The sequence below is a fragment of the Eschrichtius robustus genome, chromosome 6 (assembly GCF_028021215.1).
Source record: "Eschrichtius robustus isolate mEscRob2 chromosome 6, mEscRob2.pri, whole genome shotgun sequence".
In the NCBI taxonomy this organism is placed as follows: Eukaryota; Metazoa; Chordata; class Mammalia; order Artiodactyla; family Eschrichtiidae; genus Eschrichtius; species Eschrichtius robustus.
In genome coordinates, this window is record NC_090829.1 from 128,577,122 (window position 1) to 128,593,319 (window position 16,198).

At 38.3% G+C, this 16,198-nt stretch overlaps 1 protein-coding gene and 1 long non-coding RNA gene across 2 annotated transcripts in view; one reads left to right on the forward strand and one right to left on the reverse strand.

Moving 5' to 3' along the window:
• The window catches only part of LOC137766528 (uncharacterized), a 301,549-nt gene extending 300,542 nt beyond the window's left edge, over nucleotides 1–1,007 (forward strand). The window contains exon 4 of the long non-coding RNA XR_011074337.1: nucleotides 839–1,007. This is a non-coding gene — a long non-coding RNA (uncharacterized lncRNA). The remainder of the gene's footprint in view (nucleotides 1–838) is intronic.
• CYYR1 (cysteine and tyrosine rich 1) overlaps nucleotides 1–16,198 on the reverse strand; it is a 105,072-nt gene that overhangs the window by 36,962 nt on the left and 51,912 nt on the right. The gene's annotated exons all lie outside the window — the stretch shown is intronic.

A 16,198-nucleotide genomic window follows, 5' to 3' on the forward strand; every position in this document is an offset into this window, starting at 1 on the left:
TGCTAATGTTAAAGCTAAGACATTTTATTTAAGTTCTTCTTATCTTTAATACCATATGTGAAACAGCTGGTGCTCAGTTCCTATAGATGAATAGTTTTGATGATGATTTTTTCTTTTTATTCCTTATTCCCATGTGCTTGTTTATTTTTGCCCAAATGTTTATATCCTTCCCTAGAGATATGGTCTGAGTGTATTTGCTGTAGTCAAAAGTGTCTGTTTTATACTTGATTCTGGAGGCAGGTGGGACAAGGAAGATAAAAGCAGGTGGAACTCATAACAGACTTAACCTTACTTTTTCTTTTTTTCACAAGGTTCAATTTTAGAGCTACACTGGAGTTCACAAAAACAGTCTCTATGACATTAATTCTAATTTCAGTAGGGTAATTTCATCACCATTAAAAGCACTGGGAGATACTATTATGATGGAGAGAATATTCGGGGACCTCATTTATTTAGGATATTAGTGAGAAAATTTAGAGTCTGTTCTTGACTTTCAAGTATTTGAGTCCTGCTTTCCTTAACCACTTACTTCAGTAATGTGAGGTATATTATCAAAATTGAACCAAAATTATATTTTAAGAGTATGTTAATGAGCTTTACATTTTCTTGACAAAAATTCAAATGTTATTAAACAAGTCCTGAATCAATAACTAAAAACTCCCATGTTTTAATTTAAGAAATGAATTATGGCTTATATTTTTCCTTTTAACTCCTCTCTCCAAGACATTAGAATGTTCTGATATGTATCTCTCAAATACATCTATATTTTTTATGAATTCTTCCTTTTTACAAACTCACTGTCTCATCTTATTTCTGTTCACTTTTGTGTCCTCTGCAGTATCTTCCTGGAATCCTGTTGCCTGGAGACCACTCTTGAAGAACATTCACTGCCGTGGCCTCTTGGAGATTTAAGACTTCTAATAAGGAGTTGACAGAAATCATCAGCTTGCTCCCGATCAAGTAACATTTTTTAAAAGTCACAATAAAGCACTTGTCTGGATATTACCCATTCAGGTGATCATAAAAGCTAAAGTGTAGTGTGCAAAGGACAAAAAAAAAACCTTTGGAAAATTCTAAATCTAAAAAATCCATGCCAAAGGAAGATGGGGCAAAAAAATTAGAAGTCCACTTTTTAAAAAAAAAAAAGAGAAATTTTCAGGCCCCCCCCATTGCTTACCTATATTAATTTTCAAGATTATTCTAAAAGGCTCTAATATCTGTACTTTTTAGCTCTGTTTGTCTATTAACATTCTCTTTAGTCCAGAGGACTTTTGAACAGCAAGTTCAGTGAAATGGCATGAAGACAACTGCGAAAAAAGTCAACAATAAAGGAACAATAAATGTGGCTATAAGAATTCCATATCACACACATACACACAGATCAACAAAATGGAAAGGCAATCTATAGAATCAGAGAAAATATTTCAAATAATATATCTGATAATAGGTTAATATCCAAAATATATAAAGAACTCATACAACTCAACAACTATATATATATATATATATATATATACACACACACACATATATATCTCCAATAAAAAAAGGGCAAAGGACCTGAAGAGACATTTTTCCAAAGAAGATATTCAAATTGCCAATGGGTACATGAAAAGGTGCTCAACATCACTAATCATCAGGGAAACACAAATTAAAACCATCATGCCTGTTAGAATGGCTGGCATTAAAAAGACGAGCTAACAAAAGCTGGTAAGAATGTGGAGAAAAGGGAACATTTGTCCACTGTTGATGGGATTGTAAATTGGTGTAGCCCCTATGGAAAACAGTATGGAGGCGTCTCTAAAAATTAAAAATAGAACTACCATAAGATCCAGCAATTCCACTTCTGGGTATTTATCTGAAAAAAAGTTCTGAGACCTCTGTGGGCTCTCTACCTAATCTCAGTAGTTGCCCACTTGCAAAAGTGACCCTGGCCCCTCATTTGAGCACTTGGCCACTGGAAACTCTACAAGCAAATGAAGCTCATAATAAGCAGGGGATCAAGGTTTATAGCTGATCACAGAGAACTAGAGACTCGTTTCTAACATCGTCCTTTCCATAACAGTAACAGTGAGCTCTGAGCTTGGATTTTTCCACTTGCTGCATGAAAATACAAAGAGTAAAATAATGCAGCTTGGAAAAAAAAAATCAAATAGTAGCTATGAAAACCCTCAGCCCACAAGTTGCTGTGATTTTTCACTTGAGTACACTCAAGGGTTTATTTTACTTTTGGCTCTAAAATTCACACTCAATTTTGACACAAGACATATGACTCAGCTCTTTACAGTACCAATCCTGTAAAAACAGATGACTCAGCCACCAGTTATATCAGCACATTATTGCAGTATTCGACCAAACATGCCTTATGCCAACTAGAGAGGGCTTTCAAGTTGATCAGGCAAAAACAGCAATGTCCCAGCTCAGAACATATGCTGTCCTGTAATAAGAATAAAAGAGCCAAATACAAACACTAAACAATGCTGTATTACTGAAATGTAATTTCTTAAGAAAATCGGGCATCTTTAGTTTTTCCATTATTGCTTGCATTCCTATACACTAACAATGAAAGATGAGAAAGAGAGATTAAGGAAACAATCCCATTTACCATCGCATCAAAAAGATTATTAGTTTTAGATAGCTGCTCTCTTAAATAAAATCTATTTTGACACAAATTTCAGAATTCAGATCCCCATATGAACCAAGAAACCAAAGGCTGATTTTTCTCAACACGTTTCCCTTTCATAGCCAAAGTATCCAGTAAGCAAGAAAATGAGGTCAGCCCTAAGAAGAATGGTAATCATTTAATAACATTGGCTGCAAGCCAAAGAAGAGTTACAAAGATAAATCAATCTGGAGGAATAAAATGCCAGACAAAAACCCGTAAGGACAAGTTCAATATTAAAATATCGTTTATGTTCAACTTACCCAAAACACTGCTGAAAGAAATTACTATATTTTCCTTCACAAACAATGTGACAGCATAATGCCACTTTCTACCCACTGAGCATCATAGGATGTTGGGATACAGACATGACATCCTCTTCCTTATGCGCCAGGCAACAGAGCCAGACTGGTATTTTGGAGTATTAATTCATTCAACATGGACTGAGCACTTACTATGTATCTACTATGCCTCTGTCTTAGGGGCTTGACATACAAAGAGTTGTTTCATGGGGGTGACAGATGTAAGCTCAAAGTCACCATTGAAATAAAGTTACACATGAGGGGCCCTGGAAGAGACATCAGGGAAGACTTCACAAATGATATAGCATATAAGCAGAGGCTGAAAGCAGGAGCAATTTTGCAGTTAGACAAGGTGAAGAAATATTCCAGCAGAGGGCATACACAAAGTCACAGATGTGTGAAACTGTTTGTGATGTTTGGAAAACAACAAGCAGTTTTGTGTGGTGCAGCAAAAATTGCAATCTAGATGTGGTAAAATGCAGGCAGAAACTTGATGGTCGGGGATCTTTAAGTCCAAAGAGTTTACCTCATTCTTTACAAGGAGGAGGGTGCCACAACCAGATTTGTATTTTAGAAAGATGCTCCTTTAGCAGTGTCCAATGAGAGAATGGAGCCTGAGAGATGCATTAGGGGCTGATTCAGCAGTTCACAAGAGAGGGAATGGGGCTAGATTTGAAGGTGTGTTGGAGGAAGAAAGGGGAAGGGGTGAATTTGAAAGGTGTGTAGGAGAAGGAACTTCTAGAAATGGTTACCAATCTTTGGGTTTTCTGACTTAAACTACTGTGGTAATGGGGTTTTTCTGAACTGAAAACAGGAATACAGTGAACATAATGTCTGGAGTAGGTAGATAGGAGTGGGGAATGATTTTAGTTTTGCATATACTGAGCCAAAAGACGTCTTTTGGGTATCCAGGTGGAAATGACAAAGTAATCAGTTTGTGAGATCAATGCATCTCTGTCTAGGATGCTCCCAGTGCTGGTTTCATATGCTATGAAATTATATCCAACTCTTTTTGACAATTTACAGCGGAGGTTCAGGAGAATAAAGACTCTTGAAAAGATTTCTTTGATAGCTTTATGGCAGTGTTTCAGATCAGGGCACTGCAGCCTAGGGTATCATTGGGGAACTTAGATGGAAGTCTGATTGTCATCAATATAGTCTGCACTGTAAGCTAGTACCACCAGTATTGGATTGGTGAGAATTAGTCAAGGATCATAACGACACATGAGTGAAGCCAGGATTATATTGCAACAACATCATCCATTGTAAATAACGTTTTAGTGTCATAAATATGCTTTTAGAAGACAATTCTTTAAAAATATAAATCAAACCATGTCACGACACAGCACCACACTTTCCAGTGGCTTCCAATTTCACTCAGAGTAAGAGCCAAAGTCCTTATAACAGCCCACGATGCCCTCTATAATGTGCTTTTTTTCCCCCTCTAACTTCATTTCTCATTACTCTCCTCCTCCTCCAGTCACTGCCTTTCAGCTACACTGGTCTCTTTGCTTCTCTGAAAACATCAGATGATTGAATATTCCCTTTTGCCTAGGATGCATTTCCTGCAGATATCTGCATGGCTTTGAGTCACTGGTCAAAAGTTCTCTCTTAAGTGAGTCCTTCCTTGACCACTCAGTGTAAACACCTAAAGGCACCGAAACCTTAACCAATCCCTGTCACCTTCTCCTGCCTTATTTTCTCCATAGCACCAAAGAGCAGTTTTTGTACTTTCTCAAACATCTTAATTAGGGATCGTGGCGTATTAGGACGTAATGGTAAAGTGCTGATAGGAGCTGCAGAAAAGATCTAGATGAATTACGTTAGTATAGGCTGAGTTTGTGCCGTTGTGACAAGCCCCCAAATTTCAGTGACTAAATGAGAAAGTTTATTTCTTCCTTAACTGAAGTCTGCTTAAGTTAGGTGACTCACCACGACAGCTCTCCTCTATGTAGTGACTAAGTAATCCAGCCTCTGTGCATCTTATGGCTCCACGGTCTCCACATATGGCCTCCACACTTGGATCAGCTATTGGGCGACAACATCAACCCTATGTTCCAAGGATTGATGTGTATTTAGGATCAGGTGTAATACTGACCAACTGTCAGCTATTTGAAAAATCTCACTGGAATGTATTTAGGAAGTTATCAAAATCTTTTAGTAGGTTTTTATAGATTTGGGTAATTCATGAGTACCTGTGTTGTCAGACTTCAAAAAGATACTGAATTTATACATAATTATTTTGTTAGTACCTCAAGATCTTTGATGATGATAAAATGTTAATAATGATACCTATTTGTCCATCTCCTGTATTCAAAGAAATGTTGTGAATAACAAATGTAATCTTTTAAATACATTTAATGCAAAATACTCAAAGATACAGATTCTACTATTAAAATATGCTTTGGGTTCTCTGGAAAAGTCAGTGGACTCCTACAACATTATGATAAGGGGAGTCCGAGTCACCTGTTCCAGTATCCTACCAAATTAACACATTGTCCTTAAGGAGAATTTCTTATTGACTTAGCATCCCATTTACTATCTACGAGAAAGTTCATTCCATTTGTATGTATCTATATCTAATAGAAAAGTATTTCCCGTATTAAGCATATATTCGCCTAGGTATGACCTCCACCCATTATTGTAGTTCAGAAGCTGTGTCTTACTGCTAGTAACAGTATTGCACACACAGATACTAAACATTAGGGACATCTTTACTATTTTTTAAAGATTACAGATTGCTAGCCTGAAATGTTAAAGACTATAAACCAGTCGGTATTAGGGTAACTAACATATAAAAATCCCTATGAGAATTTTCTAGTTGAACCTTGTCGTGGAGTTTTGCTGCTTAGTTGCTGGCCCACATAACTCTGCTGTGATGAGCAAGAGAAGATGGGTCCAATAAGGCCAGCCACAAATAGCTACCCACGGCCACGTGCTGGAACGCAGACAGCATATCTACAATGAGATAAAGCTTTCTGAAGCAGAAGGTAACCGAAGCAAGATTTCTGACACCTGCCGAAGTGCTGGCTTTTCAAATGGAGAGTAACAGAAAGCATGGTGAATTTTGTAAGATGTTTTATGTGACGCTGTGATAAAATAGGAAGGACCAGGATATCGTAAAGTGAATGCTCCTTTGTTTCCTCTTGCTGACAACTTACACTACTGCTTTGACTTAAGGGTTTGGGTCCCTCCCTCCCACACTGTTACAACCTTGAGAATGACTGCTTTTCTCCTTTTATTCTCTTTAGACACTTCTGCCACTCTCTTGTATAAAAGACATTCAGAGAGGTGGTCACAGTGCCAGGTTGATGGTCATACACTGTATAGTCATTTTGGAATAGAGCGTGTAGAAAAACAAAGTCTAGGTCAAAAGTCACTTTCTACATAGCAGTTCAAAAATGTGTCAAAAATAGTGCATGCATGCACACACACACACAGCTTGAACTATGACAGCAGCCTCAGAACTAGCCTCCTCAAAAAAAAAGAAAAGAAAATAATTGGTTTCCTATCTCACATTTGTCTCTTATCTAGCTTTGACAATATTATGCTTGTCTTTAATAAACACCACCAATGGCTTTCCACATGGCCACTGTGTCTTACAATCCAGGAGTATCATTCACATTGAGTCTATCTCAGGGTTGGCAAACTATCACCTGAGGGCCAAATCCAGCCTGCTGCCTATTTTTGTATAGCCTATTAACTAAGAACACATGTTTTTACATTTTAAAATGGTTGAAAAAAATCAAAAGAATAATTTTGTGAAATTCAAATTTCAGTGTCCATAAATAAAGTTTTATTGGAGCACATCCATGCTCCTTTGTTTACATATTGTCTTTGCCTTCTCTTGAGCTACAGAGGCAGAGTTGAGTAGTTACAACAAAGACTACATGGCCTGCAAAGCCTAAAATATTTCCTATCTGGCCAGATAAAACAGAAAAAGTTTGTCAACCCGCAATGTGTAAGAATGGGACCTTGTGGAGTTGGGCAGTGCATAGCCTGTATGGCTGTGTACTACAGCCTTGATCTCTAATACTAGTTCTAGACCAGATTCTCTCTGGCCTTCACATCACTACTTACTCTTTCCTTGGTACCTTTTGTCTGTTTATGTTGCTTCTTTGTTCTAGCTGCGTGCTCCTCTTTGATATCTAACACTTAGAGCCCAGATCAAATGTTTTCAACATGGCAGTTCAGAAATGTGTCAACCTAATGTGATTTCTTGTATGAATTCTCGCTTCTCTGACACACTTACCATATCCTGCCTTGCACTGTGCTTAGTCATGCACTTGTCTCATTTTCCCTACTCTATTATATGATCCTTAAGTATAAGACTTGTACTCATCTTTGTACCTTTAAGAATGGTGCGGATGTGGACAGGCCTGGTACAGATCCCTGTAGACCAAGGGACTCGTGCCAGGAACCACGCCAGGGCTGAGTACACATGCAATCGCATACTTCCTCAGTTGCAGGGTCCAAGGGAAATTCCAGTGGCGTGGCAAAAGACCCAAGTCAGTGCTCTAAAAAAGCTTCTGTGGGGAGGGGTGGCTCAGTTCCATAAAAAGCAAACAAGAGCTTTGAAGGGCACAAACCGAAGACCCAATCCAGAAGCAGGCGATCTCACGCTGAAGACCAGTCAGGCCCTAAACCTGGGTGATGTTCATTATAAATAGCAAGATTCTATCAACCAGAACAGGGTCCAGGGCAGCAGAGACAACAGAAAAGAGAATAAAGTGGGGGCTGTGGAGTTTGGCAAGAAGATAGAGACTTGGTCTTAGAGAGACTGGGGTTCTGAGGAGGTGACTGGGCCAAAGGCCAAAGACCGAAACAACACTCAAGATCAGAGCTGAACTCCTACCAATAGGGTGACCGAACTGAGTCCCAAATATTGGGTAGGGGTTCCTTGCATTACTCCTGCTTAGGTTTAGCTTTTTTTTTTTTTTAGGGAATTGCCCCATCTTATTATTTTTTAAAAAAATTTATTTACTTTATTTTATTTTTGGCTGCGTTGGGTCTTTGTTGTTGCATGTGGGCTTTCTCTAGTTGCGGCGAGCAGGGGCTTCTCTTCGTTGCGGTGCGTGGGCTTCTCATTGCGGTGGCTTCTCTTGTTGCAGAGCATGGGCTCTAGGCACCCAGGCTTCAGTAGTTCTGGCGCGCGGGCTCAGTAGTTGTGGGCTTGTGGGCTCTAGAGCGCAGGCTCAGTAGTTGTGGTGCATGGGCTTAGTTGCTCCGTGGCATGTGGGATCTTCGCGGACCAGGGCTCGAACCCGTGTCCCCTGCGTTGGCAGGCCTATTCTTAACCACTGTGCCACCAGGGAAGCCCAGGTTTAGCTTTAATTCTAGGATCTATAGAGCAGGAAAGCCTATAAAGAAGGATTAAGTGGCCCTAGCTCTGGGGGAAGACAAGAGACACAGAGGAAGGAACAGAACAGAGCCTGGAAGGGGCCATGGTGGGAGGGAACTAACTTTTCTTTAGCACTAACCATGCCCCAGGCCCTGTGATGATAAGGCTTTTGCTTACAATGTCTCATTTAACATGCACAGGAGCTCTGCAAGGAAGCAGCATTATCCCCATTTTACAGATGAGCAAACTGTGGCTCTGAAAAATAAGTAATTAGTGGAGCTGAGATTTGAAGGCACGTCTAAGTGAACCCAAACCAATTCCCCCTGCTCCCCACCACTATGTCATGCCTCTCAAATAAATATTTACTAAATGTATAATGAAGGTAGAAAAATTATGAATGGACAGTCTTTTTTACAGTTCAACATGGTAAGTATGATAGTACTAATCTTTTTTCCCATGTTTTCTCTAGTTATTTTCCTTGTAAGTTACACAGCTTTTGTCTCTTTTATTACTGGCCCATTGGACTCACAACTCATGGGTTTTCTGTGTCCCATGTACAAACAGGTACTTACAGTAATCTAAGGACATGCTGGTTGCTCTAGGTTTCTGGTTGCTTTGGATTTCTGGCCTTCCAAGCCTTTCACAAACTAGTATATATTTCCTTTCCATGATTACTTTATTTTGTTCAGTCCTCTTGGGCTACTTACTGTCTTCCAGTCAACCACTGTACACCTTGTGCCCTCTATGTTAAATGTTACCTCCCCAATAAAATCTGCCTTGATCTATTTATTCAGAAATGATCTCGCATGCTCTCTCTCCCACTCTTACATTTCTTTCTATACCACTTATGTGATTCTATATTTGATCTGAAATAATACTTGTGTGCCTACTATAAATTCTATGAACTTTAGAGTTTATACAAATCTTTTTATTCCCCACCGTGCCTGATAGTGTCAGTCATACAAAAGAGGCGTTTAAAAAACTATAAGTACTAAAGAATAATGTGTAAATGAAATTTCATGTTCTTAGGCTCCTCTGTGTAGGCAATTTTCCCCTCAGAACTTTCTCTCGCCCCCTTATTTTTGACTTGGTTCTTTCCAGCTAATACAATCCTTTCTGGTCACTGGAATTCTTCAGAATGAAGCAGTTGTATGAAACAGAAGAAGTTGGTACTGAAGGTAAACTATGGGTTTACAGTAGACTTTGTTTTATACCACTTGCAAAGCCAATGTGAGGATCTGATTCTAAAAATACTTTCCACTACCAATAGTATGTACAGGCCTATGGTATACAATCTGTTTTTCAAAGTCTTTAATGAAATACACTGATTTGCATCTTACGATCTCATACTTCCAAGAAGTTCTACTTAAATAACTGCATGATTTCTTTTACTACATAATTTACATCACTCTGACACTCTGATAGTTCACAAGGGCCATTTGATAGCCGATTTGTATTAGAGGGCAAAACTTATATTTAAGGCATTTATCAAGCATATTAAGAGAGACTTTTTTCTTCTCATTTGAGAAATATTAATGCATTTATTAATGGATGACCAAAGGGTACTAAATTATGAAGAAATAATCTTGAGTTTGCAGTGATTACAAGAAAATTCACCGTTATTGAGGCTAAAAGCATGAAATACATATCTTCTGAAAATTGCAGCTTAAAAATATTGATGTCAGGACACCAAACTAATGGACTGCTGGATGATAAGTTCCCTAGTTTTGATAGATTTACAGAGGCTTCCCCAAATATAATTAGTCTTAATTATCTCTGCAAATAGACAATAGTAGCTGTGTCTATTATGTATGATAATGGTTAAGCATAAAGCCACTTACCGACCTCTAGAATACGTTATATATTTTAGGGGATATTTGCTTCAAAATTCTTTGCTTAACTTAAAATTATTCTACAAGCTAGTAAGTAATGAAGGGATTTTAGGGAATAATAAAAGAAATGTTTAGCCAGGATTTAAAAATTCACTAGGATAGTCTATCCAATTATAATTTTGACTATGATGAAGGCTAAAAACATGTACCTATGAATAAAGTGATATACAAGGAAGAAACAGAACATCCTATACTAGGATTATCTGAACCTATTCATTCAAGTATCCATTTTTTTTTGTTTACTTTTCATGTTATTTATATACAGTTTTAATACAGTATTACTTCTAATCTTTCAAGTACTGCTGTTAGATAAACCTAATTATTTCCCAGAAGTGGCTTGCAACTGGAAGAAAAATGCAGCAGTAAATGTATTCATCCATGAGGTATATTTAGTTTATATAAAATATTTTCCTCTTTATTCTTTTTTCTAAAATGAGAAGATTCAGAGAGATGAGGAATCAGATATATTGACAGAGGTTGGAGGTCAGAGGGTGTGGGAAAGGGGGGGCCCAGACAATTCTTCATTAAACATCTAAGAGACCCTAGAAGATTTCCAAACAGGCACATACAGGTATTTCTTGGGTACTGCTACGGACTAATATTTGTGTCCCCTCAAGATTCAGATGTTGAATCCCTAATCCCAATGTGATGATATTTGGAGGTGGAGCCTTTAGGAGGTAATTAGGTTTAGATGAGGTCATGAGGATGAAGCCCCCATGATGGGATTAGTGCCCTTATAAAAAGAGACCAGAGATCTGGCTCTCTCTCTGCCATGCCCTCCATCTTTGCAGCAAGAAGGCAGCTGTCTGTAAACCAGGAAGAGATCCCTGACCAAGAGCCCAACCATGCTGACTGATCTTTGACTTCCCGTTTTCCAAAACTGTGAGAAATAAATATTGGTTGTTTAAGCCACCCAGTCTATGGTATTGTGCTATAGCAGCCTGAACAGACTGTGACCTGAAGGTATATTGGTATTCCTCTCACATGGCCCTGAGGTCTTGGCCCACAACATCACTGAATATTTGTGTCACAGTACCTACACAGCCATGATGAAGACATTGGATCCTTAATAAGGAAGGGCTGACTTCAAATGGGGTGGAGCCACTCCCTGAGCATTTGGGAGGGCAATGCTGAGACAGTGTCTGGGTCATGAAAGCAGAAATCAGCTCCTATGTATCTGCAGCCATCTGAGATCCAGACTTAGACGCCTGACATTGTTGTCCAGGACAGTAACTTCTTGAACCTACTGCTTTAATCTCTGCAGAAATTATGCTACTTTATTCTTTGTAGCTCCATACTTTATGACGCTCCCAGAGTGCTATCTGCCTAAAGATTAGCCTTCTGATACACAAACCAATGGTTCAATTTACTTCTCGCCAAGTGATTACCTTAAGAAAAGTAAAGGGCCCAAGAAGAGGATATCACTCTGAGTTAAAAAAATATAGGCAGTAATGTACATTTTTGGAGTATCCCTGAAATCCTTGTAACAGACGTCTTTTCTCCCAAAGTTGAATAGACTTGGTAGAACCATCCCTGCTCTATCACTCAGGCCTGTGATCAATGGCAAACATTTTAATATAGTTCCAAAGGTTAGAGGTAGTCAGTTAGTTTTTGAGTAGGATCATGTCTTCTTATTCATTTTTGTACCCTCAGAATAAATTAACACACAAAACTTAGGTTGTACAGCCAATCGTTCATTTGTTTGATTCAGCAAGTATTTATTGAGACCCTACTATGTATCAAGCCCTATTTTAGATGTTTGGAATGTATTATCAAATAAGATACTCATCCTTGAAGATATTACATTCTGGAAGGAGTGGGGGAAAGACAATAAGCATAATAAATAAATAAAGTATAAATATTGTCAGAATGTATTAAATTCTACAAGGAATAAAAGAATAAGTCAGCAGGATAAGGAGAATCAAGAGAAAGGATGCAGGTGAATTGAGATACAGAGACTTGAAGGTGGTGAAGGAGTGAGCCAAGACACCTGGGCAAGAGCATTCCGGGCAGATGGCACAGCCAGAGCAGGAGCCTAAAGCACATCTGATATATTCAGGCAAGGAAGTCAAGGTAGCTAAAGTTGAAAAATGGTAGGAGGCGAGGTCAGATGTCAAGAGGCCGGTCATGGAGCGACTTGTACGCGATTTAAGGACTTTGGCTCTTATTCTGCATGAAAATGGGGAGCTGCTGAAGGGTTTTGAGCAGAGAAGAGACATGATTCAACCTTAGGTTTTTCAAAGGAATCAGTCTGGTTGCTGGACTGAGAAGAGACTGCCAGGAGTGAGGATATAGTAGGGAGATGAAGTTAAGAGGCAAAGCAGTAATCCAGGTGAGAGGTATTTTTAAGAGGTTAAAAGTCAGCAAACTTGGTCCCCCCATGAATTAACCTATCATTCTCTCTAGCCTAGGCTCAAAGTACTTTATACATATACTAACGAAATCTAGTTACATAGACACAGCTCTGCCAATAAATTTTCACCTGGAGATATGCTCAGGTGTTTTCTTAATTCTTAAATTTTGTAAATCAGTGGTGCACTAAATGGACACTGAATTCAATAACAATTTCCAATAAAAGCCATCAGGACTAACTTATCTGAAAGGAACATTCAAATTCACATCAATCAATAATAGCAAATAATGGCCTCCTTCAATTTGTTTTAATTTTGACCAAGTAATGGAATTTCCATCTATTTTTTAAAAAAGAATTTCTGATGGACTGCTGCCTCTGTTGAACTCTTGAGTGTATCTCATTCCAAAGAAAATGATCAACAAAATATTGTCTCATCGGATGCAGGATACATGCTATACTTTTCAATATACCTACCCACATCTCATCTGACATCACCTCAGAGTCAAAAACAGGACCATCATATTTCAAAGAAGAGAACATGAAGAGACAGAATAAAATATTTGCTCATGTTTAGGAATAAATTATATCCATTTCTTTAGTGGGCTACGGTAGCATATATAATGTTTTTCCTCTTTAATGGAGTTCCTTGTTAGCTGTTTTGTCCTTCAGGAAAGGATCTGTGGTGGTGTGGATTGAAAAGGAACCCTGTCATCATTGTACAAATGAATTCTATCTGAAGTGAAATTCACCAACAGTTTCACATTGATGTTGTATTGTCCTGTGTGGTCTTCTGTCAAAGCTCTATGCCATCGAGAACAAAGCACATTTAAACCAACTGTAGTATTAGACACACACACTATGAGAATTGTAGTCTAATAACTGACAACGTGGGCAATATTCCAACTATTGAGAATATTTACTGTATATTATTTTTAAAAAGCTCACAGAAGAGTGTAATATAGTGGGCCTGGAAGCCTCTAAAATTATTTGCGAAGTTGTATATTGATATGAATCTGTTAGATGATCCAACAGTTTTGATCACAATTTCAAAGCACCTGTGATGTCACTCCCCCTCAGGGAAAAAAACAAAAAAAGAACTTAAGACACACTGACTTAGAAAAATGCACAAATAGTATTTTTTAAGGGTTATTGATATATCAGGAGAACACTCTCCCAATTTGTGAACAATTTACTCACAAAATTCAGTTCTGCTTTGATTGAAATGGACCTTTTGCTTCCACATCTTGATTTTCTGGAGAAAATATTTTATTTTACCTGTTATAATTTTTCATACTGGAATAGACCTTAATTTGTTTCAGCCAATATTTTTGGGTATCCATTATACATTGGGAGATGTAATGATGAAAAAAGATAAAAAGACCATGAGAATCTCACAGTCTATCAGGAGAGACATAATAGACACAGCTAATGATCATATATGGTGAAAAACATCATTCGGGAAATGAATTCAAGGGCAGTGTTATCCCTGGGATACTGAATTCTGCCAGGGATTACTGGGACTGGAAAGATGAGTAAATTTTTCTAGGTACAGGAGGAGCGCTAGACTGTCCTGGGCGCAAAGAACAACAGGCATGAAGGTATGGATGTTCAGTTTGGTGGGAACACAGGCTGGGAAGGGGCTTGGCTGAGGGGAAGTCTGGGAAGGTCAGACCAGACTGCAAAGAGCTTGGGACCATCCTAAGTGTCTAGACCTGTGTATGTAATGTGATGAGGAAGTATTTAAAGTGTAAGAAAAAAGAGAGCTATAATCTGGATTATTTTAGAAGTCTCACTCTGGTGGATGAAATGAAGACAGATTGAAAATAGGAAGCTGTTTAGCCAAGACATGGAAGCAACCTAAATGTCCATCGACAGAGGAATGGTTAAAGAAGATGTGGTATGATATATACAGTGGAATATTACTCAGCCATAAAAAGAATGAAATATTGCCATTTGCAGCAACATGGATGGACCTAGACATTATCATACTAAGTGAAGTAAGTCAGGCAGAGAAAGACAAATATTACATGATATAAACTTATATGTGGAATCTAAAAAAAAATACAAATGAACTTATTTGCAAAGCAGAAACAGACTCACAGACATAGAAAACTTACGGTAACCAGAAGGGAAAGGGGTGGTACAGGGATAAATTAGGAGTAAGAGATTAATAGATACATACCACTATATATAAAGTAGATAAACAACAAGAATATACTATATAGCACATGGAACTATATTCAATATCTTGTAATAACCTATAATGGAAAAGAATCTGAAGCTGTATACCTGAAACTAACACAACATTGTGAATCAACTATAGTTTAATAAATAAAAGAAAAAAGAAAATAGGAAGCTGGTGGGAAAAAAAGATAATTTGTTAAATTAATAAAAGAATACAGTTGTTCCTGCCTCTATTTTAGAAATCCAGAAGTTTTCTTTTTCTAGCTAGAAGTTTTCTTTTTCTAACTTCCTTCCCAATTACATTGATTCTACCTCCAAAACATATACAGAATCTGTCCACTTCTCTTTATTCCCACACCATTATCTGAGGAAAAGCCCCCATTCTCTCTCTCCCCTGCCCCTGAGATAGCTCCAGAGTTGTGTCTCTGCTTTCTCTCTTGCCCCTCACAATTCTTCACATGGCAGCAAATGACCTTTAAAATAAAATACAAATGAAATCATTTAATTCCCTTATTTAAAATCCCCACTACACTTAGGAGTCACATCCAAACTTCTGACTGTGGTCTGCCAGGCCCTACGTGATTGGACCCATGTCAACATGCTCTGCATCTCCTTCTCATTCCCTAGGACCCCTGCGTTGGGTCACGATGCTCCAGCCACACCCATATTCTTCCATTCCTGGACCACTCCAAACTTTCTTCTGCCTGACTCCTCTTCCTGAAATGCTCTTGCCCTTCACCTCTGCATGGCTGACATTCCAGGTTCCAGACCAAATGTCCCCTTGTCAGAAAAGCGTAGCTGACCCTCATTCTAAGGAAGTTGCCAATCTCATTACAGCCTTCTGCCTTTAATAAATGTTTTTGTGCATTCATTTGCATGTTTGATATCTCTACTCTTCTCCCTCTGTTGCCCCCACCCATAAATGCTCCATAGCAAGCAGGGAATCTTGATTGGATTGTTTCTTGCTCTGTTTCTGGCGGAGTGTCTAGTGTGGTTCTGTCCAATCCGGTAACCACCAGCTACCTATGGTGTTTAAATATTAGTTAAAATTAATTAAAATGAAATACAATTAAAAATTCAGTCCCTCATTTGCACTAGCAACATTTCAAGTGCTCAAGAGCCACATGTGCTTATCATATTGGACAGAGCAGAGACAGAACATCTCCACCATTGCAAAAGAGCCAGTAAATATTTGTGGAAAGAACACATTGTCGAATGGGAAATGCAAAGTACTAGCACCTGCTCAACTTGATGTCATTGTAAGTGGCTACTCATTTCACAAAAACTAATCAAACTGTATCTTACTCAAATAAGAAAAAGAATGAAAAACTCTGTAAGATTCTAGTATTGTTACCTTTAATATATAAATATCCAACTGTCAGGGACTGAATGCACGTGTTTCCCCAAAATTCATTTGTTGAAGCCCTAACACCCAATGCGATGGTATCTGGAGGAAGGACCTTT